This window comes from Syngnathus floridae, chromosome 1 (genome assembly GCF_059516105.1).
Source record: "Syngnathus floridae isolate MCC-2025c chromosome 1, RoL_Sflo_1.0, whole genome shotgun sequence".
In the NCBI taxonomy this organism is placed as follows: Eukaryota; Metazoa; Chordata; class Actinopteri; order Syngnathiformes; family Syngnathidae; genus Syngnathus; species Syngnathus floridae.
The window spans coordinates 15,622,512-15,649,770 of NC_142413.1; the positions used below are offsets into that span (position 1 = coordinate 15,622,512).

General features: G+C 41.7%; 1 protein-coding gene across 1 annotated transcript in view; it reads right to left on the minus strand.

The window, feature by feature from the left end:
* The window catches only part of LOC148404287 (leucine-rich repeat and immunoglobulin-like domain-containing nogo receptor-interacting protein 2), a 300,384-nt gene that overhangs the window by 224,950 nt on the left and 48,175 nt on the right, over positions 1 to 27,259 (minus strand). The window contains exon 2 of the mRNA XM_088384369.1: positions 11,923 to 12,110. The gene's annotated coding sequence lies outside the window, so the exon portion shown is untranslated. The remainder of the gene's footprint in view (positions 1 to 11,922; positions 12,111 to 27,259) is intronic.

The following is a 27,259-nucleotide window of genomic DNA, read 5'->3' on the forward strand; positions in this document are numbered from 1 at the left end:
GCAGAAATGCGGGCCGCTGGCCGGCCTCCCACGTGGCGTGGGAGTGCTGAGCGATGCAGCGGGAAGAGCCAGGTGAGAATGCAGAGCCATCTGGAGAAATCGCCCAGCTTTCACAATGTTAAGGCCTGATGGGTAACCATGGCATTGTCTGAAGTGGCAACCAAGCTTTAGCAAACATGGGAAATGACAACTAAAATGTTCACTATGTACACTAACAATATAAGCTTTGGAATGTGTTACAGCCATGATGAAATGCAGATGAGCATGCTGTTTTGCCCTAAAGTAGGGTTCATTCCCTAAAAAGAAGACCAACTATGGAGTAGATGTGGTATTTTATTGATGTTGTACTTCCCTTAAAAGATGAACTACGGATGAAGCACTTTTTACGTTCTTTTGTACTTGAATAAAAGAAGACGAACTATTGACACATGGCACTTTTCTAAGGAGAAGGTAAATTATCTTGCTGATTATCGACTTCCTAAAACATGACAAACTACTGATGTTGGACTTTTTATGAACTATTGCTGTTGCACTTCTCCAAAAGGAAAGCACACGACTGATGTTACATTTTCCCATTGTTGTTGATGTTGAACTTTCCTAAGAGGATGAAAAACTACTGATGTAAAGATTTCCTTTTTTTCTTGAATGCTACTTGAATACGACTCAACTTTTCATAAAAAGTATACATCTATCAACACTTGCGAATTTTTTCCTTTGAACTAGAATCTTATTTCGTTGAGGGATATACATGGTAAAAATGCTTAAGTAGTCGATTATGAGGAAGCCATTGGAAATATTTCTACCCAAGGGGTTCCAAAAAGTTTGAAAACCCCTGTCATATATTGTTCCCGAGAGTGATTTTGAATAGTTTTATCTTCTGCTATGCGGAAATAAACAGAAACAATCAAGCAAAACCATGCAGCGCCTTTGATGGAGGTAAAGTGCAGTTCAAGCTGGATAGCTCTCGAGACTTTCTTAAAAGCTCAGCCTTTTTTTGCATCACTGTTGACCACTGCTATCTGGACAGTGCATTTGCATTGCGTTGACACTTTTCCGTGGTGCATTTCATTCCTTGTGAAGATCGTCATCTTAATTGAGGTCACGCCTTCTCTTCCCGGCTACGGAGGTGGACAAAATGGGAAATCAACAGTGAGTTCGTCTGCAGCTTGGCGAGCACATTGGCGCCTTTCGATAACCCGAAGTTGAGCTGACCTTGATTTTTTTTTTCTTTTTTTTTTTTGAAACTCCTCTGCAGACAGCTCAATGTGTTTGCACTGTACAGTATTGATAAAACATAATCCATGAACGCTCTTTCCATAAAGGCTTTCCTGGATAACACCAGAGGTGAGGGGTGGGGTACATCCCCAGACTGATCGCCCGTCAATCACACAAATGACACATAATGTGGCTTTAGCTTTATCCATAAGTGCTTTGCAAATGAAGGATCGTGGTTGGAAAATATTTCCTCTGCACAATATACGTATGGTGTATATCTGTTCTTTCAATGGAATTAGAAAATGGATAGATGAGGGAAGCCCGGTGAAGTCAAGGTTTGCCCGCCAGCCTCACAGTTGAGACATTTCACTTTTGGATCTCTGGTTTACTCCTGCATCCTCCCACATTTCAAAAGCGTACATATTAGGTTGATCAAAGACTCTAAATTGTCCAAATGTGTGAATGTCTTGCAATTGATTGATGACCAGTTTAGGGTCTCACTAAAACGTCTGTTGGGAAAGTTCACCTGCACCACTAGTGAGGACAAGTGGTTAAATAGAGAACATCATTTTCCCACTGAATAACTGCAATTAACAATTGCTGGTTATCTGTTTTGGGAAAGTGCAGCATCAATAGTTTGACTTAAAAAACAAACGATGCAGACCATTTCAAAGGGAGCAGTTTTAACAGTCTGAATGATTAAGCTTTAAAACAGACTTTTCCTCATGTGAATCTCCTGGTTAAATTAATTTGCAGTTGTACCCATTAAAAATATGACAAGGTTTCTTAGATGATTAGAAGGCCTTTCCTTTCTTTACAAACAGAAAACACAGTAAGGAATAAAGGCTTAATACATATTTATGCATTTTCAGAATAACGAGTGAAGTCCTTTTCCCCCCTCCCCTTGGCTCTCAGTGTTTGGGTTCAGGCACAAGGCGAATGACAAAGTGTTCACAGTCAAGTTTTTGGACGGGCTGAAAAGGCATTAAGTATAACCAAGCTCACACTGCAGTCTGAAATCACTCCCTATTAATGTAATTCACACTCCAAAAGCAATAATTATTCTCAATTAATTACGCTTTTGGCACCAGGAGGCCAGTGCTTGAGCATTAGCCTGACAGTTTTGCGTGTGCGTGGTCCCTCACTTAAGCCTGTTAGAGATAAATGGCAGTGCACATTAAGCCTTTTCAGGAATCTAATGACAAAATAAAACCTTTCACCTTGCCCTGATGAGGAGAAATGAGTCTTGAACATGGCGGAAAGTACCTAAGACTGATAGGCACCCCTGGAGATTTATTCCCTAGGGCGTTAGCTGTCAGGGTAAGTATTATATTTTAAATACACTTTAGTGCTTAAATAAACACAAAGTGTTTTGTTCTACTGATTGATTTTGATGCCAGTTGTAACCTCGGGCAAATTCAGTAATAGATGCGGTGAACTCCTAGCTATGGGTCAAATGATAGAAAAGTTGAGAAGGAAATCATTATTTCAAGTAAATGTAGATATAAGCACAGCCACAATTGATAGTTGTTAACGGTTATTTCAAAAATCATAGTAGGATATACAAAGCTGTTGGGGTGCTGTTTTAAGTTTGGGCCGGGGTTGGGCTAGGGTTCGGGGTAAGTATTAGGATTAAGCTTCTTAATATACGAGAATAACTTGATGAAGGCGTTTTTATGATTACAGTTCAGATTTAAGGTTAGAGTTAGGGTTACTTGTATGCTCTCAACTTTGCAGCAATAGTTTGGCGAAGGATTTTTATTCTTCCCGATGCACAAAGCCATTACTGTTTTTCGTGAATTTATAGCCAAGGGCTCCCGTGATGGAGGCTCATGGTAAGTATTAAATTGATGTAAGTGAAGCAGTTTCATGCTGATAACAAGCGTGTGTGGTCAGTAGAACAATTAACCTTGATAAACAGAGTACACTTACAACAGAAAAAGATCGAATGTTCAAGGTTAATGGCTGAGGAGATAAGTTTTTTGGCTTGAGGAGATGATATTAATAAATGTTCTTGGGGATGTGATTCAAGCAGGAGGAATGAGATGCGTTTTACCAACTTGAATAATCGCCGTGCTGTATGGACAGAACAGAGCCTCTCTTGATATGGAAAGCCCATTACACACTTCGAAATGATTGGGCTCGTTCTGAGGTCTTAGTTGCTGAGGTTCAGTCAAAGGGCTTCTCTGGTAGCTATGAAGTCTTTCATTGGCTTAATGCCTTTTGCTTGAAGCCCAGCCACAGAATTCATTGTCTCTGTGCTGATGTTTAATTGAGGCTCAGTGCATAGGCTTGTCGTTTTTTTTTGTTTTTTTTGTCAAAAACTTTTCCAGTTCTTGTGGAACTTTCTGATGATAGTTGACAAGTCAGATTTGTCATTTTGAGATAAAATTAGCATCCTGGCGGGAGTCAAGACTGACTATTCACATTAGTATGCAGAAAAAAACTTGATCATTTGAAGATCTATTTACTCCCAATTCCAAAAAGAATGCGACTAAATGAAAACACCTTTCACCAATTCCAAAGATATGAAACTCAAGGCTAATTTCAAACCCATGCACAAAACTCCCATAGGATTTACAAAACCGTTTTAACCTCCATGCAATAATAATAATAATAATAATAATAATAATAATAATAATGTGTGCCCTGCAATTGGCTGGCAACCAGTTCAGAGGGTTTCCAGTCTGCTGCCCGATGACTGCTGAGATAGGCTCCAGCATGCCCGTGACCCCCATAGGGACAAACGGTACAGATAATGGATTGATGGATCATAATGATAATAATAAATGAATTAAGGGTTTGCAGGTTTTTTTTTTTCCCTAAATGTCATAGCTATGAATTACAATGTATGGTCGACTTGTGCAAGCTTTTATAGGTCAAATTTAACAACAAAAATTCAAAATGTCTCACAAACCTGATGTGCTGGACATTTTAGAGATCAATGTCATAAATAAATTTTTGGATACATAAAACCATACCTTCTTGACCAGTGTAAATTTTAACATCCAACCAATTCCAAAGAGAGAAATGCCGCCATTGGCTGCAATGCCTAATTAGGGTCATCACAAATGATTTTTTTTTCAAGGGAAATGTGGCCCAAAACCTGAAATAATCTGAAGAGGAAGTTCTCTAGAAACCAAATAGAATTTGGACAACTCTAACAAGATTAGTACTGCAAGAAGGGCTCAAACTTCTACAGAAATAAGGGATAAAAATGTGTGAATTTTGCAGCTGAACTCATATTCCACAAACGCAATTATAATCAGAATGTCGTGTTTAGACTAGTGGAAGCACTTACAATATATCATTGTAAAAATAAAAAAAAATAAAAATTGTGAGTTCTCCAACAAATGAACCCCAACATGTTTTAGTGATATTTAAGCAACCTACGACACAATATATGGCTCCCAAACTAGTCGTGTCAGTTGGGACACACAAGGCCACAGCTCTCATTTACAGCCACCAGCTACAAAGTAGATTTCTAAATGATCCAATCCATCATGTGTCTGGCACACGACTTTAATCAATGCACTGGGAGTAGGTAAAAGGCCCCTTATTAATCAGCAGGTCATCGTGCACAGAATCGATGTAAACACCCAAAGGATCATGAACTTTGAGAATGGCCGAAATGACCAACATTGTACTGTGACTTTTAAGTCTGTTAAGATGATCAAACTCGAAGCTAAAAGTGTTGCTCGACCATCTTGTCACAATACGTACCGCCCCAAAATTTTTGTTGATCGGTGAAATGTCTACTCACTTTCCAGAGTGCATGACCGAGTGAATTGTTTTGAAGGAGGTCATGTGGATTACAGCTAGATACAGTTCACACACATACACATGCACACACGCAAACACTCACGTGGACACACAACTCAGCTGATGTGCGCTCACAGAGAATTTTCTCCCCTCAATTTCTCCTCGGGTTTCCGCTTTCATACTGCGTGTGTGTGTTCCCTCTGCTTTCATGCTAGGTTGAGCTTTTGAGGCATTGTCGGCCTTGTTTAAATTTTTAAACAAGTGTTGGAGGGAGAAACAAAGGAATGCTGACGAGGAGAGAGCTTCTCTCCTCGACTGAAACCAAAGGTGTATTTCTCAGGAAACATCGTGCTCAGTGACGCAGAATCATTTCTTTCCTTCCCTTTGTGTCTGCAGACGAAAAAGTAAAAGTGGTAAAAGCTTCGACTTTTCAGAGTCAGGGGTTCGGTCCAGTGAGCATTACAATTCCCGGTGGTTTTAAGTTAACTTGCTGCACGCGGCGTCGACCGGCAGCAGTTTTCAAAGTGTTTTGTTAGGGTTCCGGCGGAGTAAATTGAATTATGCCAACGAGTAACACATTTAAACAAACACGTTGTGCTTCAGTGAAACTTGATTGGTTTGGTTGTTATATCACGGCCATCTCGACAGAAGCGGTGTTGAGTTTCGTGTCATGTTCACTCGGCTGATTTTGTGATTGGACTTGGGAATAATTTTTAGTGAGCAGTCTGATTGATGCAAACAAGTCAACATCATGTGGTTAGACAGCCTTTAAATAAATCTCAACTTAAATTAAAGCCAGAGGCGATGAAAGGCCCATTTATTAATGATGAATCCTCGTAAAGATTATCAAATGGCCGCATCAAAGGCCAAAGGCAAAGTAGCTCTGAGAGTTAGCATTTCCCATTTTTCTACTATATAATACACAATACGTGATAGGTGCTCACTTTGACAAATTCTAATCGGAGTTCGTCCAAAAGTATGAGCCATGTAACTCACGGTTTAAAAAAACAACAACTTCCTGATCAATTTTGGGAATGAGTCCTTGAGAGTTATTTGTATTATTTGATGTTGTTTCATTTTCTTATGATTGACAGGCCACTTGTTTTTTGTTGGCCGCTGGAAAAAAAGGGCCCGGGGCTGCTTTTTTGCCCCTCTTTTTGAAAATCCTCCGAGTGATAAAACATTGATGCTTTTGTTGTGCATTAGAGGCCAGTGGCAAAATGGTGCCTGATGGGCCTGATTTGAGCAAGTTCCCCAGCAGTTTGGGAATTAAATGTTTAAAATACGCACACAAACAGCTTTGAATGAATATTGCAGACGTCCTGTTTAATTTCAGACAAGACTCCAGACTGTTTTGTGTGTCTTTTTATGATGGACAGGTCAACCCAGGCTTGTGTCATTGGGTTAAATATTTTTGTGTTGTCTTTTTTTTCTGGCCAAATTTCATGCTCCATTCACATTCGATGTGGTCGGCAGATGTGCTTCAAAATTGAGCATTATCAATTTGTTTAATAAATATGTTTCCCACTGAGGTTCATTTGGGGGAATTCTCTGAGAGGACACTTTGCCACTTCCTGTTCTATTTCGGGCATGGGTGCATAAAACTTTTTTTACGTCTGGTTATCATAGCTATGCCCACACAATGTTGTGATAATAGGTGAAAGAGTGTGTGTCACTAACCCCCTCCCCCCCCCGCCTCCCTATTACAGAGTGAATTTTGGGGCCCTCCTATTTTGGACCACTTAAATGTACACAGTACATCTTCACCAGGGTACACAAAATTGGCATGTTAAGGCCAACAATATTGACGAAATGACTCCAGTGTTTGACAATGTTTTGAACATGATTCAGTTGCCTCATGTAGTACAGAAATAACGCATTTGTTGCATTTGATTGGTGTCTTTTGAAGTGAGCCTGATAATCTCGGCCTTGCGTCGATGTGGTCTGTGAAGCCTAGAAAAATGACACTTGGAAGAGCTGGGAGTCACACGACTAGCTGGAATTACCTCAGCGCGCTTGTCACAATCCAGTTAAGTGGTTTGTGTTTTGCGACGGATCAGCTCAGCTTCCCCTCTGACTTTCAATTAATTTTCGTGGGCCATGGCTTTGTCAACGGCCGAGCTGAACTTTCACGTGTCTTTACCTTCGCACAATAGGGAGGGAATGTATTAAAATGTCAGTACTTTGATACGTGATATGATTTATGCTCTGGGCCATAAACGCTCTCCGACATATTGGATATTTCCAGAAGGGAAGAATCATTCTACTGTTTGGCTCGTGACATTTTCCACCCTATAACCATGTACCAATCCCGGTAATAAGTTACAATCACAGGAGCAGATGGCACTGGGGACGGTGGGTACTCCCAGTTTCATTAGGACCACGATCCGTGCTCTCCACTATCTCCACAAAAGGCAAAATTTGGCAAAACTATAGATAACAATAGATACATTTTTTTTAAATAATTGACCAATAAATCCAAAATTGTGATCTTTTCTCTAACAAATCTCAGAATATAGTTTGGGCCAGAATCCTTATTTGTGCATCTTCTTTACACATGGACTTTTCAGAGGTGTTTGTGTGCCAAGAAGCTCTGAGTTTTATCTGCTCCGTAATACCGTAGCCACACTCCATATTTAGCTGAATTGCCAGAAGGCGGAAAAGTATTCTCAGAGGTGCTTAAAGACAAGACTTGGAGCTCTTCTTCTTTGACAAGCTAAAAGTGGGCTACAACATTTAGACACATCACAGCAATCAAAACTCTTTGACGCTTTGACCCCTCCCACCAGAGGAAACTTTTATATGCAGAGATGTTTTTTTTCCATTGTTCATTTTCCTCTTTTCCTTTTTTAACATTCAAATGAAATCTACAGACGCAGTCCCTGTGGCCATGTGTTTATTCCCTGGCAGGCTCTTAGATAATTTGCAACTCGTGTCTCGTTTTCCTCCTACACGTGAGCAGGTGTCCTTTAAAGCCAAGACCTACTCAACTACTACTAAGTATACATGGTGGTTAAAAAAAAACAAAAAACATTCTTGAGAGGCAACCCCACTAAATATACGATAGTCTTTCATGTGACGGACACCGGCAAGACTGCTTTTCCTTGGGTTCACCAATTTACCAATATAGACAGAGGCCCACTTCCCTTTTCTTAATTAGCTTGGCGATAAGCACGTGAAGCAGTCACTGTTGCACCCGCCCCCTCCCCAATGGTTCTTCTGTTCAAACTTACTTGTCTGCTTTGTTGTTTTCTCTGCAAAAGACTACCGTAATTTCCGGACTATAAGCCGCACCGGACTATAAGCCGCACCAGCTAAAATTCAGGGATATTTTTGTTTTTTTCTTACATAAGCCGCACCGGACTATAAGCCGCACGTGCACATGAGTTTTTTACAAAGAAAGACAGTACACAGAAAGCCGTAAAAATACATAAATATGCCGCGCCGCCATTTAAGCCTCAGGGTTCAAAGTAACCTTCTGAATAAAATGCATTAAAAGTTCACATTCATTACAACTTGTTTTTGGTGAGCAAAATGTCAGAAGAATTGAATTTAAATGCTGATTGATTGGGTTTCAATACAATGCAGATGGTCCAAACAGCGCCACTGCTTTGTGTAATCTCTGAGTCACATGGCAGAGTAAGAGAAAGGGTTTAGAGCCCTTTGACGCAGCTCACCTAGCGTGCATTCCTATTAAAGCTCATTATAGTCACAAGCAACACAGCCAGAATAAACAGCAGCCATAGTAGTGTTTCAAAATAGTATTTTTGTTGTTGTTTTTTCTTCAAGATACCGCACAACAGTGGTCCACAGCCTTTTTACGAGTGTATAAAAGTGATCAAGTCATCACAAAAAAATCATGAAAAAAATCTTATATAAGCCGCACCTGACTATAAGCCGCAGGGTTCAAAATTTTGGAAAAAAGTCGCGGCTTATAGTCCGGAAATTACGGTAAATACACCGAAAGTTTTGTCGATGTTATCTCCCCTCTTTTTGCACAAGCATCACCCAGGATGGCACAGCTGAGATTTGGTAATTAACTGTTATGTTACAATACAAAACTGCGATCTATTTTAACATTATAATACTGTGTTTTGAATTGTAGTCGAATGCCAAAAGATAAGGGTGGGTGATGTAGTCAATTTATTGTTATTGTTGTGCAGACTAGATGAAAATTAACAAACGCCTGTCTAATTGTCTGCCAGAAAGGGAAAGTTTTGCTAGGCTTAGGGAAGTTTGATTCCATCTTGCAAGTGAAGAGGAAAATAATACTGAAGAAAATTGTCTCAACTCTCAGCTGTCAATTACCTAAGGCATGGTTTCAATTTCAAATAGACACCAATCAGTGTAAAGTGCAAGTGACACCCTAATGTAAAAGCATAGGTGTTACATCTGAGACCACACAAGCTATTTTATCACTAGAGTCGTAAATGCAAATGTTTTTAATTCTAGCTCTGAACCTTTAACACTGGTGGATTTGCAGTGTTGTTATAGGCAACAGAATGAACTTAATCACCTCCTGCGGACGTGTAACTCTCGAGCTGTTATGCACAGCTGATATTACACAGCAAGCACATTGTGTGTAGACAAGCAAAGTCTATTGATTTTTATTTGCCCAGTGACAACAAGGCTTTTCCGGTAATTTTATCAGTGCTGCTTCATGATAACCCAAGGCCATGCTGGAGTTCTCCAGGAAAATCGTACTTTTACAATACAACTACGGATAGAGTGTTGCAGTACCTGCTTGCAATAAAAGAACAAAAAATGCACTTGGGAAGAAACAAGTCTGGCAAAGAACTGCTACAATCTTAGACGAAACCGATTTTGGCGGCAACGCTGACGCATGCATGCAATTACAGCAGGCCATCGAACAGCGTCGCAGACCACTAAATTTTATTAGCCGCCATGTTCGCCACTAATCCAGTTAGGCCAGGCCTCCCTTCGTCCCTGACTGCTGGATGACATGAGAGCATCTTTAATGTGGGCCATGCATCACGGGTCAGTGTCACGGCGACGGGTTTGGCGACGTGACAGGAAACAGCAGCATGCGGGAGGGTGTCAAGGCGACGCTCTTCGTGTTCTCTTCCCTTGAAAGACGTCTCAATTACGGTCCGGCTTGACTGATTGCTCTCCTCTCAGGCCCGGTTTGTCGCCGCTGTGCTGTTGCAATTTTCCGAGTGAATGACCAAGGAAGGTCTTGAAATAGAGGTTGGTAGCTGGCTAGTAAGTTAGGTAAGTTTCAGAGCCTTATCGGTTGATAGGTTTGTCAATAGATCAATACACTTGCTGATAGGTAAGTTTGTAAATAGGTAGGTAGGTAGGTAGGTAGGTAGGTAGGTAGGTAGGTAGGTAGGTAGGTAGGTAGGTAGGTAGGTAGGTAGGTAGGTAGGTAGGTAGGTAGGTAGGTAGGTAGGTAGGTAGGTAGGTAGGTAGGTAGGTAGGTAGGTAGGTAGGTAGGTCGGTCGGTCGATGGAATGCAAAGTAATTGATTAACGGGCCACCTTTTTGAGTAACACATTGTAACGCCAGGAAAATGTTTTGTTGCTCGGCAACACTGCTCGGTGGCTGATACTGGCATAGGCCACCTCTTGTGGCCATTTTGTGATCAAGAACTAGAAAATAGAAATAAGAATACATAATATAAGATTGGATGGATGGATGGATGGATGGATGGATGGATGGATGGATGGATGGATGGATGGATGGATGGATGGATGGATGGATGGATGGATGGATGGATGGATGGATGGATGGATCCTCTTTTTGTTTTGTTTTTTCTGTGTATTAAACACCGTATGTAAATGCTTTGTCTGGAATGTACCATGCCCAAATAAACTCAACTAAACTAAACTGTTAAATGATCAGGTCATTTTGTTGGAAAAGAACAGAGGGTAGAATTTTAACATTGATCACTCAACTTGTTTATAATGTATGCCAGCAAACATTAAATTTTCCCTCCTGTATGGGCACATAAACACATTGTGATGAACTTTTTGGGGTTCACTTCCATTTTAAGGCAAAATACAACAGTAAAAGAATTAAATACTATATTAAAAATCAGAAGACTTTAAGACATTTCAAAACAAAGAAGAGAAATCAAAAAGCAGTTTAATAAAATTACTAAAAAACATTAAGCACAAGAATATGATTTAGAAAAAAAATATTACAAAAATGTTCAAAAAGCCCTTAATCAAAGGTATCAGGAGGGAGCATATTTTTACGCTGGATTTAAAAACATTTATGCTTCAGTTCTATTGGCTGCTTATTCCATTCACATGCAGCATAAAAGACAAATGCTGTTTTACCCTCATGGCTTTAAATATTCCATGGGCATTTTGTCTAAGTAGGCAAATCAGTCAGTCAGTAATATAGCAGGTGGATAAGTATATGAGTAGGTAGGTACAATACGGAGTCAGTAGGTAGTAATCGGTTTCCTACAATGGTGCAACATAACTCATTACTGTCAATATTTTTATGAAAAACACAATCTTTGTACAGAGAAATTTGTGTCAAAGACAACTAACTAATAATGATCATCACATCACTGTTTTTTTTCCAAGCGTCCAGATTTCTGGCAGACGTCCACACGGCTTACCTCTCTCCATTGTGTTTCTGACACATTGGCATTGTGTATTGTTGCTCAACAATGACGTGTGCATGTGGCCTCGCACAGACAATTCAGACTGTTATTGTTGGTTCTGCTTATTTTGACTTGCAGAAATGCACAGCATTGTGGATAACAGTGTCCCCTTACATACACAACAATATCTGGATTTGTGTACTTTTCCGTATAGATAGAAATGTTGGTAAATTGGTAAATCAGTAGTTAGATGAGTCTGTGGGTATGTGTTGCAGTTGGTTGGTCAGGTGCGTTGTTTAAAAAAATGTAGCTATGTAAGACAGTTCATAAATAGTTCAATAGTTAGGTACCTTCACCCACCTTACCTCCATTGCCACTCACACTGGCGGATGCCTGCACGTAGATGTTTGGTGGTGGTCGGGGGGGCCGGAGAGGCCGTAGGCACACACTGGCAGGCACGCCTTCTTCATCCTGCCCCCAGGGCAGATGTGGTTACTTGGATAGTTTAACACCACCAGAGTGGGAATGTGTGAGCGCATGAATCACGTATCCACTGTAAAGCCAAAAAAAAAAATGCTAGATGAATCTGATGCATTATCATTCTTATTATTATTATTATTATTATTATTATTATTATCATCATTTTGGAAGGGAGGTAACTAGGTAGGTAAGGAAGGAGGTAGGTCAGTAAGTAAGGAGGTAAGTTGATAGGTCAGTAGTTGATGCTGTTGGTGAGTTAGTAGTTGTGCATGTCGGTAAGTTTATTGTTAAGTTGTGTTGTGATGAGATATGTTGATAAGTCAGTTGGCATTCTAAGTTAGTTGATAAAAAAGTCGATAGGACAATACGTTGGTATGTACTGTAGTTAGGTACAACTGTAATTAGTCGATAATGTGGTAGGATGATGGATATGTAGATACAGTATGTCAGGAAATTGGTAGATGGATATGTAGGGAGGTAGTCTCAAGCTGTTCTTTCATGGTGCCATCTTTGAACTACGTTCAATGATATTACACGTCCCAGCAATGACTTTCTGAACTGTGTATTATTTATTTTTTCTAATTATTTGTGCACTTTGGTCGCTCCTCGATTATATTATTTAGGTAACACACAATATGTTAGTCTCGTTGATGGCGATGCATCCTGGAAGCAGCTTGTGTTCCTTGCTAGAAGAAAGGTACAACTCAAGAGAGAGCAAAAATGTAGAAACGTTTGATCTGATGAATCCCTTTTATCTGTCTGAATGACTGGGGGCTCATATTCGGGTCACTCTGGGGTGAAGATGTCCAAGTCAGCTTCACATCTCGATGCGGGAGCTCTAGTTAGTTAGCCCTACCTCCTCCTTTGGCATTGATTACAAAGAGAACAGGGCAGAAATGATTACTGTCCTGAAGTTATTCTAAAAATACAGACTCAAGGGTTTGAATTAATTCCTGAGAGCCAGTGGTGGCAGAAATAATTACATCACATGATAACATGGAAGTGCATATAGTTGTAAAATACATTTCTAAAATAATATTCTTGTAAAAGTACAAAGTATAATATCTGTGAGTGAGTGAAGTGAGTAAAAGTAAGAAATTGTCCAAAAAAAACTACGGAAAACTAAATACCTGAAAAATCCACTACACTAATGGAAGTATTTGTACTTGATTACTTCCACCTACCACTGCTGAAAGTGAAGAGATCAACTGACTGACTGTATAAACAACCAAACGCTGAATAGAGAACCGTTACCACTAGCAAAGAAGAAGGACTTTTTTTCTGGAGCACCACCGCACATAAAAAGAGGCAGCGACGTCTGCCTGACAGAGTCAAAGAGCATCAATCTCTGGCCCAAGTGGCACATCGGAGCGACAGGAACACAATATTGGACCCACTCTGAGTGCAGAAGACCCGCCGGCATTCCGAGGAAAAGGTCAGCCGAATGACGGACATGAAACAGCCACATGACAAAGCCGCGCTAATGAGCTTCCTTGGCACGGTGCAGTGGACCTGCCTGATGCAAGGGGCACCATGCCTGATGCTTTCAGGAGGAATGCTGGAAGGTAAATTGGCAACGTCTTATTTCAATGCATGTTCGAAATAAATTAGGGGAAAGAAACGTGGGTACGGTTGGCTAGCAGCACCCCCACTCAATTCTCAGAAATCAGTGCAGTTTAACGTTCCCAAAGACTCCCAAGCGCGAGTTATGATTGCACGTCCTGCAATTGTCTGTCATGTTACTCATGTTGCTATTTCAGATGGTGCGAGTGAGGCCCGCCACATACGAGCGATGCGACCGACCAAAACTTAACAGGACTACCACGAAAATAATTCCCATAACAGTCAATGATTCACAACTGCGCATGCAGTAATTGACATGATTGTCAAGGAAGAAGGATGTTCATTTGTTCTAGTCAACACAAGTGCGGCTCACAACCACAGTAACAAAGATGACCCAAAGTGACTCTTTTTCATGAGAAAAATTGGCAGTCTAAGTGATGGTGCGTGTGCTGGAGTTCCCTGTCAGCAATCCATGTATCCTCGGAGTGGGTCAGTGCTGCACGGAAGTTTCAGAGCCCGTGGCAAGCTCTCATGCTGTGGTTTCCTTTGTCTCGCACAGTGTTGAGCGATGCGTAGACGCAGTCAGATAGGCAGAGGTTACGCATGCACAAAAGTACCCCCTGGATCATGTGCCTGGCTTCCTGCTGCGGCACAGGAAACAGGAAACAGTTCTTCATCCCACTTAAAGCGATGCTATGGGCGGATGAGGGGGACATGGGTTTTCTTCCTGTCGCCAAGCAAGTAGAATTGATGTTTGAAAGTCTTCCTTGTTGCATTTTTCTCCTCTATCTAGCTTCCATTCTTTACTCACAACTACAGCAAACCTTTGTGAACATTGTTTCTCACTTCATTTGTTCTGTTGTTGGAGCTCTTAGCCAGAGACGAGGCAGCAATTAAATGTTGCCTTCTCTTACTGTTTAATCTGTCAAATGTGTCTCATTTATTGGACAAACATGTTCATTTGTCAGCAAGAAACTGATCAGAAAATTGTGAGGCAATCCATCACAAAGTTCCGCTCAGCCGAAGTGTTTTTGCTGGCCGTGTAAAGAATACAAATGCCACAAATTTAGTTCGAATTGGGTATTAAAATTTGACTGCACTTCCACATGGCCGTTACGATACTATTAAGCTCGTTAGGAGTGTGGCCACAAAGTCTGGGACAATTAGAGGGTGTGGGTTCGATTCCACCTCCAGCCTTCCCTGTGTGGAGCATTAGGTTTGAATAGCACAGAGAGTGTAACCGTCTTTGGCACACATTTACTGAACAAACCAGGGGTCTGCAACCTTTTTTAAATTGAGAGCAAGTTTAAGGCCTTTTCCTTAGAGCGAGGGTGAAAAGCTTGGTCATCCGTAAGGGACACAGTTTCAGGCCGCTGCTCCTCCACATTGAAGGAGCCAGATGAGGTGGCTCGGGCATCTGATTAGGATGCCTCCTGGATGCCTCCCTAGTGAGGTGTTCTGGGCATGACCCACCAGAAGGAGGCCCCAGGGACGATCCAGGACATGCTGGAGAAACTATGTCTCCTGGCTGGCCTGAGAAAGCCTTGGGATCGTACGGGATAAGCTGGACGAAGTAGTTGGGGAGGGGGAGTTTGGGCTTGCTTGCTTAAGCTGTCACTGTGCAACCCAATCCCAGATACGCAGAGGAAAGTAAATAAATGAACAATTCGTGCACACCACCAGTCTGTGTTAATTTCAGGATCTACACAGAAGTGTAACTATTGATCTAGCACTTCCTAAAAAAGCAGCTACTGATGTTGTAAAAAGTGGGACAATTATTGATGTTGCACTTTCCGAAAAAGGAAACAAACAATGGTGCACTTTGCTAAAGACATAAGCTCCCAAAAAGTAGACAAAGAATTATGTTGCATGTTTCAAAAAGGAAGACAAACTATTGATGTTGCACATTCCAAAAAATCAAGTAATTGTTGATTTATATGTGCTAGCTTGTATGTTTGGTTGTTTTTTTAAGGGAGAGGGGCCACTGGACAAGGGGCAGTCTCTTATCGCAGCTCTTTTATTTTCTAACTTCTTTCGGCTGCCGTATACTGATATTTCCCTTTGAGGGACTAATGAAAAAATGCCAAAATCAAATATTGCACTTCGTAAAACGACAAAAATTATTGATTCTGCTCTGTCTTAAAAAGAAAAGTTATTGATGTTGCACTTTGCATCATATAACTATTGATGCTGCTCTTAAAAAGAAGAGAACCTGGTGACGCCACACTTTTCTAAATAGAAAAATTATTAATGCTACTCTTCCTTAGAAAGGCTCATAATCACAGCTACTGGCAGTTTAGAGCGCTCAATCGGCCTACCATGCGAGTTTTTGGAATGTGGGAGGAAAGCACCCAGATGAAAACCACACAGGCACGGGGAGAACATGCAAACTCCACACAGAAAGGCCTGAGTCGCCATCGAACCCAGACATCATGTGACTTTTTCCGCAGCCACATTGGAGTAGCGCCAGCATGCTCATGACTAACAAGGGAGCGTCTGTCAGGTTCAGCCAGATAGCCTCGTATCACCGGTGGTCTGGTAGGAGCACCATGGGTGGGCAGCTGTTTAGTCAACAAAACTAGCTGATTAGATTTATTTTAAGTATCCTGAGCAACTTGCCAAATCCCCAGTTGCTCCTGATTCTACATCGGCAGTTTCAGTCGTGTGTAGAATGCTTGTCACTTCTTTTGTCCAGTTTTCTGTTGCACTATGGTTGTCTCCCATTTTCAAAGTTACTTATAGTCAAACCCTCTTTGTTTATGTTTGGCGCAGTGTGTTGTGGGATTTGTGACGTCAACGTCCGGAGCTCTATTAAACCAAACAGTGACCTTAAAAGCAAGGTACATACCCAGTAGTCATTTTTGCATGCCCTTACTCCACAAAATCCACTTCCATGTCATTTTAGCCAAGAAAGTGTCACTTCAATGGGAAGGTAATCCATTTGTTGGCATCCATATAACCTGTTTTCAGGGAAGTTTTTCCTTGTAAAAGGAGAAAGTGCAGCGACATATACACACTCACACACACACACACAAATGGACACACACTGGGACACACTAAGTCCAAGAGACAAGTGCACAACCTGAAGAGTTGGAAGAGGTGCACCTGTCTTTTCAATTCTGCTCATCCCGCCGTGATGCTTTGATCCATCGCCTCTTACTGCCAGTCAGCCACTCCCCTGTGGGACAACGGAAGGGGCAACCTCGCATTTCTAGAGCTATCCTCCATTTGGTGCTTCAACATAGACAAGAAATAAGACTTCACTGCACTAATCTCACGTGGCCAAGGTTTTAAATTGAAACCAAAAGCATGTTGTTGTGCTTTTTTTTGTCTTATTTGAAATGAATTTGGGTCACCGATAGTGTGGTGGAACATTTTCCTGACTGAAGCAAGTTCAGTTCCCACTCAGTGATGGGGTGAATATGACAGTGAATGGTTGCCCATCTCAACCCTTCTAACCCTGTCCCCGAGATATGTTAAATATCCATTTTATGCCCCAGTAGATTCGTCATTGACTCAACCCTCGGGTGGAGACTTTTACGAGAAAATAATCAAAACAACCCGAGTTTTCTATTTTCCCTCTGGTGTGTGCTGGAATAAGAGAAAAGTCTGTTGTTTGCCTACAAATTCAATAAACGCAACCAGTAAACAACAAATTGGTGTTAAATAAACACGAGTCAGAATTTGTGTTTGAACTGTCTGCCAGTAAAAGGCAGAGAAGGAAATTTACATATTGAAGTTTGTAATGATGCTGATTACTTTATGTAATAATAATTTAATAGGCCACTGCAAGTGGTTCCATCAACATTTCTCTGATTTGGTGACATGGCAATCAAAACAGCATTATTATTATTGTTGTCATCATTGTCATCCTCATTATTAATGTTAATATTAACATTAGTAGTAAAAGTAGCGGTTACTAGTAGTAGTAGAAGGAGGAGGAGGAGTGCTTTCATTTTTTTTACAGGAAAGTGCAACGTTAACAGTTTTTCTCTTCTTTTTGGGGAAAATGCAACAAAGTAGTTTTCTAGGAAAGTACAAGCTAAGTGGTTTGTTTTCTTTGTACAAAAGTGAAACTTGAACATTTTGTCTCCTTTTTACGTAATGAAGGATGTAGACATCAGCCTGTTTGGGTTCGTAACCTAAATATTGAAACCTATTCAATCAAATCAATGTGTGTTGTTTTTTTTACATTATGGAATACTTGATACGTACTTGAGTTTTACAGAATATTTCTGTTAAAAACAAGTTTGAGCAAGATTCAATATATGGCAAGAGGTGCAAGCTAGACAATGTTAGCTGAAGCGTACTATACCCATAAGTACTGCACACGTCTCATTGTACACGTTTGATTTAAAACCATCCTCACTGGGCACAAATTGGATTCGGGCTGCCTAAACGGATGGTTGAGCGATTAATGACAATGCACCCTCACAATATATTGAAGCTCATTTCAGTGTGAAGTACCTCACGTCACTTGGAGGCGCTCCACAAGTTGCGCCGAGTGCTTGGGCGAGCATCTCTGCCTTTTCGCTCTCCATCACATCAGAAATAAGAGCCTCGAGTCGGGTTGAGTCGCTCTGGGATTGAATTGCTTCGACTCAGAAATAACATTGAAATTCCAGTTCAATGATCATGGAGATTGCCGTTCCCCAAACAAACCCCAAGCAAAGGGGGGAAAATCTGAAGATTTTGTTCTCGCCAGAAATTTAACAGATAAGTCAAGTGTTGTGAGCTTCAGCTGTGGTGAGTGGAGGTGTTCTTAAGCACACTATTTACCCCCTTTTGGTCTTGCTGTGCTGTCAAATTACTGGAATATTCAACGATGTTGGGATATTATCAGTTTAAAAAAAAAGATGGAAAAGTGTGCATGAGGCTAACTTGGTGAGGAATGAATGGAATCTACTTATTATTAGGTGTTTTACTATTATTAAACTTGTGAGGGTTTTTTTTTTTCAGTCTGAGAGGTTTGAGAAATGCGATCCAAAAATAGAAATACAGCTCACTAGCAACATGTTTTGGGGCATTAATGCTATTTCCGTTCCACTTGTCTGCATCTTTTATTTCTAAGGCAAACTACTGCAAATAATAAATGTAATATGTATGTGAATGCAGAAATTCATTTTGACGCCCCGACATCACTCTTCGGCTATGTTCACTTTTTTTTGTGAAATCAGATTTTTTTGGGTGTGTGTGTAGGCATTCATATTCCATATTAAATATTTTTTCGGTCATAGGTCACTGAGACCCGTTTGGTCTGTTATTATTATTGTAATTATTATCATAATTATTATTATTTAGCTGTCAGAATATGATCATCAAACTTTGATGTCATGCTCCGCCCATATGATGTTATAGACAAAATAGCATTGCACTTGAGCATCGGCTATCTGTTAAGGATACCAGCTTCCAATTGGGGCAATTTCCCTTGATTGCGCTTGTCAAAGCACAAACTGCGGAATTCACCTGAAACGGCTTCCTTAAACGAAAAGATGGGTGCCGAGGACTTTTTTATCTATTTTGACAGACATGTGAATTAGGTGAATTAAATTCCAAACCCCTTAAATACATATATTTGAATCATGATACACACACTTGCAAAACCTGCTGAGTTTTCAGGCATGTTGAAGCTCCTCAAAAAGGCAATCGATTGCTGAATCAATTGTGGGAATAATAATAACACACCATTCCAAGAAGGCCTTTAGGCCCTAATAATAATGCGCGAAAGGCAGGACATCCTTTCTCAGGGACCAACTCAAATAGTTTAATCCTTGTTATTGAAAACAGTGTTTAATAGTGAAGGTGCCTTCAGGTGGTCTTAAGAAGCTAGTAAAAAGCCAGCAGGGCCTTCATACATACTACAACTTATCTACAAACAGAGTTCTTGTTGAATCGCTTTTGTTTGCTCCACTCTGGCCCGGCGGGGGCTTCTCATTTGGCATTCAAGGTCCAGTTGCACATGTTTGATCTTCACAATACAAGCGCGAATAAAACTTTAGCTGGCGGATTCGGCGGAAAATTCATTCTCTCCAGGCCCCCCTACAAGAACAATACCCCCCTAAGCTCAGACACTTTGTGCTCCTTCAAAGGCCTTAAAAGTAAGGCTGCTTCCCAAACGGAGACAGGGGCTGCCTTTTTTCCTCCATGTTTGGCCTCGACGGAACCCACCCCCTCCCAAGAAAGTACAACAGGAACTCTGCGGCAGGCAGAAAAATAAATAAATAAAACACCTGGAAAAGTTTCTCTCACATCCTCTTGCGGTGCAGAGCAGACTAAGTGAATGTGCGACGTCTTATCATCCGCTACCACTGCACAGATTAGTGCAATGGAAAAAAAGGTGGCAGAGGAATGGGGGGAGAGTGGGGGGTGTGGGGGATAAAAGCTGCTCTCTGCTATGAGAACAGACAGTCGCATTAGCTTCCTAATAAGAAGAGACAGAGCAATACTGAGCCCTGGCAAGGCGCAGGAGAAGCGGCGGCCGCCACTGCTACATCCCACCCACAGTGCTTGCTCTTCAGCCTTTTCTTCCCCTCCACGTCCCCTTCACTTTGCATCAGATAGCGGCGGCTAGCCGGAGAGGCGTGTCACAGGTTGAACTCACATGCTATTAATTATACTCTGACCTGGCTTGCAGCGATAATCTACTTTTGCACAGCCGGACAACCGTTACCAAAGAGCTACATTTTTGATCACGCCATCCGTCCCCTCCTCCCGATGATTTACAAGGGCTTCATTCCGGACTTGTGGAAATGTTCTGTATGTATCTAACAAGGCAAGGAAACATTTCCTGCTTTTCCCTGAACAGAAAGCGCTCTGAACGTAAATCGGGCTGTGATGTGACAAATAAGCCTCATATTGTAAGTGGTTGCAATGCTGGGTACGTCGACACAAACTAAGGAGATCCATTTCTCATTTACAAAGACATGTAGATCATCAGTTTAAAAAAAGGGGAGGGTTGGATAAAAACAACTGACAGCCAGGTGTTTCAAAAACAATACATCAGAGATCAGAGCTTCAAGACAGACTGGGTTTGAAGCAAATAATGAAATCCTTTATTCTGTAGGTTGGATTCAATCCATCGGGTGGTAGCCCAGGGACACCCAGAACTGGTTGCCAGCAAATCACAGGGCACACATAGACAAACGACCATCCACACTCACACCTACAGGTAATTCGGAGCGGTAAATCGGCCTACCATGCGTGTTTTTTGGAATGTGGTAGGAAAACAGAGAACCTGGACGAAACCCATGCAAGCACGGGGAGACACAGGAAGGCTGTAGCCAGAGTTGAACCCACAACCTCGGCACTGTGAGGCAGACGTACGAAACAGTGCCCCCCCGAAAGAAGAAAAAGAAAGAAACACCTACACGCTGCCGAGCTAACTAATGACTACTAAGTACGGCCTTTGCATTAGTACTTACCAACTGGTTGTCATAATCCTGCAAAAGGAACGTTCTAACTGACCAACCAACAGACAATCAAAACAATACCTCTTGCCTTTTCATTGTTTTGCTTGGCAGAGGTAATCATACTCACTATTGATTGCCTCTGTCAGAGAGACAACTTGTGGGCCAGCAACTGTGTTGATGCAGTGAGGGTTGGAATTTATGTCTGGTTTTGTTTATGAAATGCCAAGAGAAGAAGCTCTGCATGGTATGCAAATATGTGCTCTTGCATGGTCAGGTTTGGCTCCACCTGTGTTTGCGTAGGTTATTAGGCTGAGAAATGTGGCAGAGATTACTGTGTAGGAGCAATTATGCTCAAGTGCTGTCCATCTATTCCGTTTTTGTTTGTTTTTTTCTTTCGGCTTCTCCGTGTTGGCATCAAGTCTGCCGTTCACAACAGGCAATTAAAAGTTTAATTAGGCTCAATGAGAAACGGACTGAGCTTTTCTCATTTACTTGCGTAATGGAGGGCCACCATGCGTTCAATTAGGCTTGACCGGTGCACGTCAAGATAGATCTGCCAAGAGAACACTGTCAATACTTTGATTTACTGCAAGCTCCTGTGGTAAACAGGCAGTGTACAAGCTGGACTTCGGTGAATAGATTAACAATTTATAGGTGATGGACGGACGGATGGATGGACGGATGGATGGACGGACGGATGGTAATTGTATATGAATGATGGATACATTGACGAATGCGTGATCAACAAATGGATCTTTATGTGTTGAATGAATGAATGAGGGAGGGAGGGTTTGCTGGAATAAGGCATAGCTATAGATGATGGATACATCTGGATGAGTGGATGAAATGATGCATGCATGAAGTTTTGCTTGAATGAATGGATGCATGAGCAAATGAACGAATGAATGAATGAGGGAGAAAGGAGGCCATGGCAAAGAGGCATTCATGGATGATAGCTGGTTGGTTGGGTTTATTAATGCATGAATTTCTCGATGGACTTTTGCCTGTTTTTCCAGTTAAAATGAATGAATGAATGAATGAATGAATGAATGAATGAATGAATGAATGAATGAATGAATGAATGAATGAATGAATGAATGAATGAATGAATGGGGAGGAAGAAGAGGTGGCTTGATTGATGCATTAATTTATTTTGGTTGGCTGAATACATGGCGGGATGACTGATGTACAGAACAATTAACAATGAATTAATGTGGGAAGGAGGAAGCTGTGCTGGAGTAATGCATGGCTGTATAGTTGAAGGATGATCACTTCATTCATGTATGGCTTGGTAGATTTATGTGTGGGTTCCTGGTTAGATAAATGAAGGGATTATGGGTTGAACTGAATTTGAACCGCAGTGTGTGTGACAATGGGACTAATTGAAACATCCTTCTATCCAACGATATAGAGGTGTCCCAATACTTGTGAGTAGCCTGTTACTGGGGATTTCATTGCTTCACTTTGGCTCTTTGAGTGCTGCAGAAAAGCCTTGGCATGCTTTTGATGACCCGGCCACCTTCAGATAAAGGAATTTAAAAAAAGTAGTACTCTCTTTGTTATTTTTTTTCTTTCTTGCTTGCTTGCTTGCTTTTAAAGGAGAGTAAGTGGAATACAAAGCAATTATCTACATGGATGTGTCTGCTTTTAACGTTGCACCGGCCTGAATACTGATGTGTGCCTTTGAATTTACATTTCCTCACGCTGACGGGATTCTCTCATTTTTTCCCCCACTTACTGCTGTATATGTGTGTGTGTGTGTGTGTGTTTGTGTGTGTGTGTGTGTGCGTGTGTGTGTGCGTGCGTGCATGTGTGTAAGGTTCAAGGACTAAGCCCACTGTTGCACAGACTCAAAGCTGACTTTTGTGTGGATGTGCGAGTGAGGGGAGGGAGGGGGGGCTGAAAGTGATAATATGCTTTCTAGTCAACTGCACTCAGTCGCCGACCTCTCTCTGGTGGAAAAAATGAGGAAGGTTGCCTACCTGTCATCAACTGCGAGCACAATCACTTGCTTAACGACAGCACTTGCAGACCAACTCAGGGAGACAAATTTGGCATGAGTCGATCGGTATTCAGGACTCACGCGTGAAGGACGGCGTCGAGAGTTTTTTTCCACATGATTTTACAATCCGGGCGACGACACTGCGCTTAGTTTGCTGCCACAATCTACCTTGTCGAGCAGAAAACTGCACGAAAAAAGTCACTTTTAGACAAATGCGTCACGGTTGCATTGATAATGAAATAGCCGGGATGAGAAATATTCTTATTATAGTGAGAAGTAGTCACAGTGTCATCCTGACCTGATATAAGGGATGAGTGCAATGCGGTACAGAAAATGGATGGATGGATGGATGGATGGGTGGGTTTGGATGGATGGGTGGGTTTGGATGGATGGGTGGGTTTGGATGGATGGATGGATGGATGGATGGATGGATGGATGGATGGATGGATGGATGGATGGATGGATGGATGGATGGATGGATGGATGGATGGATGGATGGATGGATGGATGGATGGATGGATGGATGGATGGATGGATGGATGGATGGATGGATGGATGGATGGATGGATGGATGGATGGATGGATGGATGGATGGATGAGTGGGTGGACAGTCGGACAAACAAACGGATGGATGGATGGATGGATGGATGGATGGATGGATGGATGGATGGATGGATGGATGGATGGATGGATGGATGGATGGATGGATGGATGGATGGATGGATGGATGAGTGGGTGGACAGTCGGACAAACAAACGGATGTATGGACAGACGGACGGATGTATGGACACCTAGAATACTGGTTTGATGGCAGATTATAAATGGATGACTACAGCATGGATTTTTCATCAGATGAGTTCATGTAACTGTTCACTATGTTATCGCTAAATCTAACTACAATTTACAAGATATCATGAAAACATACAACACTTTGGATTATGTTTACAAGTGCAGTGGGAAAGCAGTTCTTGCTGCAACCTGCTGAAATCAAACATAATAAGCGTGTGATCCTCTCGCATGTCATCCACCGCCTGGTTGGTGTTGACTTGACACCGTACGGCCATCTCAAATCCCGCTTTTATAAATGTTCTATTCACCCAGCTTGCTCGTAGGTGTGTGTAGCGAAGGAGATTCCACCGAACAAAAAAAAAAATCTCGGCGAATGAATGGAAAGATTTAACCACGCTCTTGCACAAAATGCAAAGTCAAATGCCTCGAGTCAGGCTGTCGAGATTAAAGTACTTTTTTTCCCCTTCTTGAAGATGTAGCCGTGGATTTCCCACCTATTTGTTATGTGGAAGCCAAACACATCAGTTGTTCTTCATACACACACAGCAGCTACAATTAAGATGGACCACACCCCAAAATGCACATTGACCAAGCAGTTTTAATTATAGGGGGTTTGGGTGTGCTTGTATTTCAAGCGAGTTAGGGTTTCAAATTTAGGGGGTTACAAAAGGTTTAGGTTTGCAATTGGAAGGTTTAGTGACTGTTTCAAGTCAGAGTTCGGGTTTCAAAATAAGATTTCAAGTCAGGGTTAGACGTTCATACTTGGGTTGGGAATTTCAAAAAACATCTACTGATGTGTCATGTTGACTGTTATGATTTAGTCTGAACAAAATGTATTACGCACACACACACACACAAACACAAACTAGGCAACGGCCAAAGGTATTAGAAGGTTAATCAACATATTTCCCATTCAAACCATCACATCGGATTAGTGGATTGTTTGGAAGACAGCAGTACGATATTAATGAACGTTGTCAACGATTCAGTTTGTATTGAGGTGTCGTATCGCTTCTGGTTTTCACCGCAAATAATTCATTTTTTTGGAAGACATCTGCTGATCTGTTGGGTTGGTGTCCTCCGCTGTTCGGGTTGTGCCAGGATGAGTCAGTCCTCCCACCACTACAATTGTCTTTTATTTTTATTTTTTCTCCATTAAACAGCCTCCCACTCGCATTAGGAGGCCTGCTAGTGAGCATCACATTATCAATGGACAGACATCCCTCAGTGGTTCATTGGAGCCCACACAAAAGATTAAAGCTTGATTGAGTGCTTAAGATCACTGTCCAGCACCAAACTGTAAAGTTTGTGTCTTTGCAGTGACAATATTCCAGTTAGTCTTGCAATTTAGGATTACTACATTGTAAATTTTGAAATTAAGGTATCATGGTGGTTTTTGGAGTTTTCGGTCAGGGCTTCAATTGAATGTTGATCTTATAAAATAGACATTCAAGCCAGGGTTGGATCTAAAAATTACTGAAAGTGACACATTCATAGTCAGCATGGACTTGATGCTTGACTTTATGCACCCAAAGTGATTGGAATATCTGATTTCAATTAATTGGATGAGTGGAGAAGCAATGACCAAGTCGTGAGCAAACCCGCATCCCAATTCTCAGGTTGGGGGGGATTGATTCCGAGCTCTGGCCTCCTTTCATAGAGTTTGGATTCTCTATCCATGCTTGGGTGTTTTCTACAGGTTGGCCACATTCCTCCCACAATACAAAAAATATAAACGTTAAATGAAGCGATTTCGAGCGCGGATGGACAGATGGATGGACGGACAGACAGACGGACGGATGGATGAAATGAAGACCTGTTCTTAAGTGTGAATCTAGAGTATATCAATGGCTGTTTGTATTTCTGTGCCCTGTGATTAAATGACAACCAGTATAGGGTGAAGCCTACCTCTCTCCCAAAGTCAGCTGTAATAGGCTCCAGCTCACCTGCAACCCTATGGATGGATGTAATGTGAGTGAACACATTTGACAGTGTAGTGAATTTTCAGAATGTGGGCAGGAGCGAGAGTACTCAGAAAACTGAAGGCTAAAGCCACAATTAATAGCCGAAAACTCAGCAGTGAGTCGTGCAAGATCTTACCTTTAGATCTTACCTGCTCATTTCCTACTTTCAGACCAATTAAATGAAATTTTACAATGTCCCGAAGCACACCGGATGATCTCTCACAAACCAGTAGTTGGAAATCACCGGTCCAGTTGGTGTCCCTTGATCAATTCAACCCCGTGTGTTTCTCTGAAGGCTGACACCAAACAAACTGTCGTCAAGGCTGATTCTCCCTTCTATCCCATTTTGCACATTCTCCCCCGGCAGCTTCTGTGACTTTGATTGAGTCGTGAGACGAACAAAAAGCCGAGTGACTCGCTTTTCCATCGCCGCGGACGTCGGGCGGTGCGTCAAGTCGACGAGGCTTTTATTGCTGAAGCCAGGGCTTTTTGTACGCCGCTATACATCTGCGTCTCCCGTGCGAGAGGGGAATACGTGGGATTGGGCTGTCAAGATCACTGAGGCAGAATGATGGCTGTGTGTTTCCAACAGTCTTCGCAGCCTCTTTGTAATTGGGAACGGCCTTGGACACGGCCATGTGCATTGTGGGTAAAAAGATGGCAGTAAAAGGACGACGTCGCTGCATTTATAAGAATGCAGTCTTTTCAATGCATATGTAGCAACAATCACCTCCGCCTTCAAACTCTACCCACAGGATGGGTCAGTCCATCCTGTGCATGCACATTTCAAATGATCCAATCCCCCCCACCCACCAACCAGTAAGTCATGAACGATACTGAATGCATTTAAAATTATTAAAAGAAAAACTGAGAAAACTGCATGCGTGTGCAATTTTGAGCGGAACCTTGAAAGATTGCATTTCTGTTTCACTTTTCTTGATTCGCATCTGACTGTGTCTGCACAGTGACTGTTAATTAATCTATTGGAACATAAGGTATATCTTGGAAAAACAATGTGCAATGTTTTTCAGAGTTTACTCATGTTGAATTGCTTGAACATCGATTAAATTTCAAAGCTAATTTTAGACACAAAGGATAATTGTACATTTCAATTTAAGGAATTCAATTTTGGGTGAGTTTTGGGTGAGTTTAACTCCTCCTATTCAAAGGACCGGATTAGATTACAGAGCCCTTCAGCCTATGCCTGAAACGGAAGGCAGATGGGGGGTTTTCTGCAATTTAAAAGCCAAATAACTTCCTCCATTCTTTCTCTTGGCTCCGCTCTTATTCCTGCTTTTGTTTGTTGCCTCTCTTCTCTTGCTTTCATGAGGCCCATTTTACAATCTTTCCCCCATGAGGTAGGGGCTCGGGCCTTATGCCTTTGTCCTCTGAAGAAGCACATGGGCACGGCTGGACTCTGCATGAGGCTCAGCTACCACATGGCCCCACTTTTCCAGAGGCCTATCTCCTTTATCGGGCTGGGTGCCAGCACTGG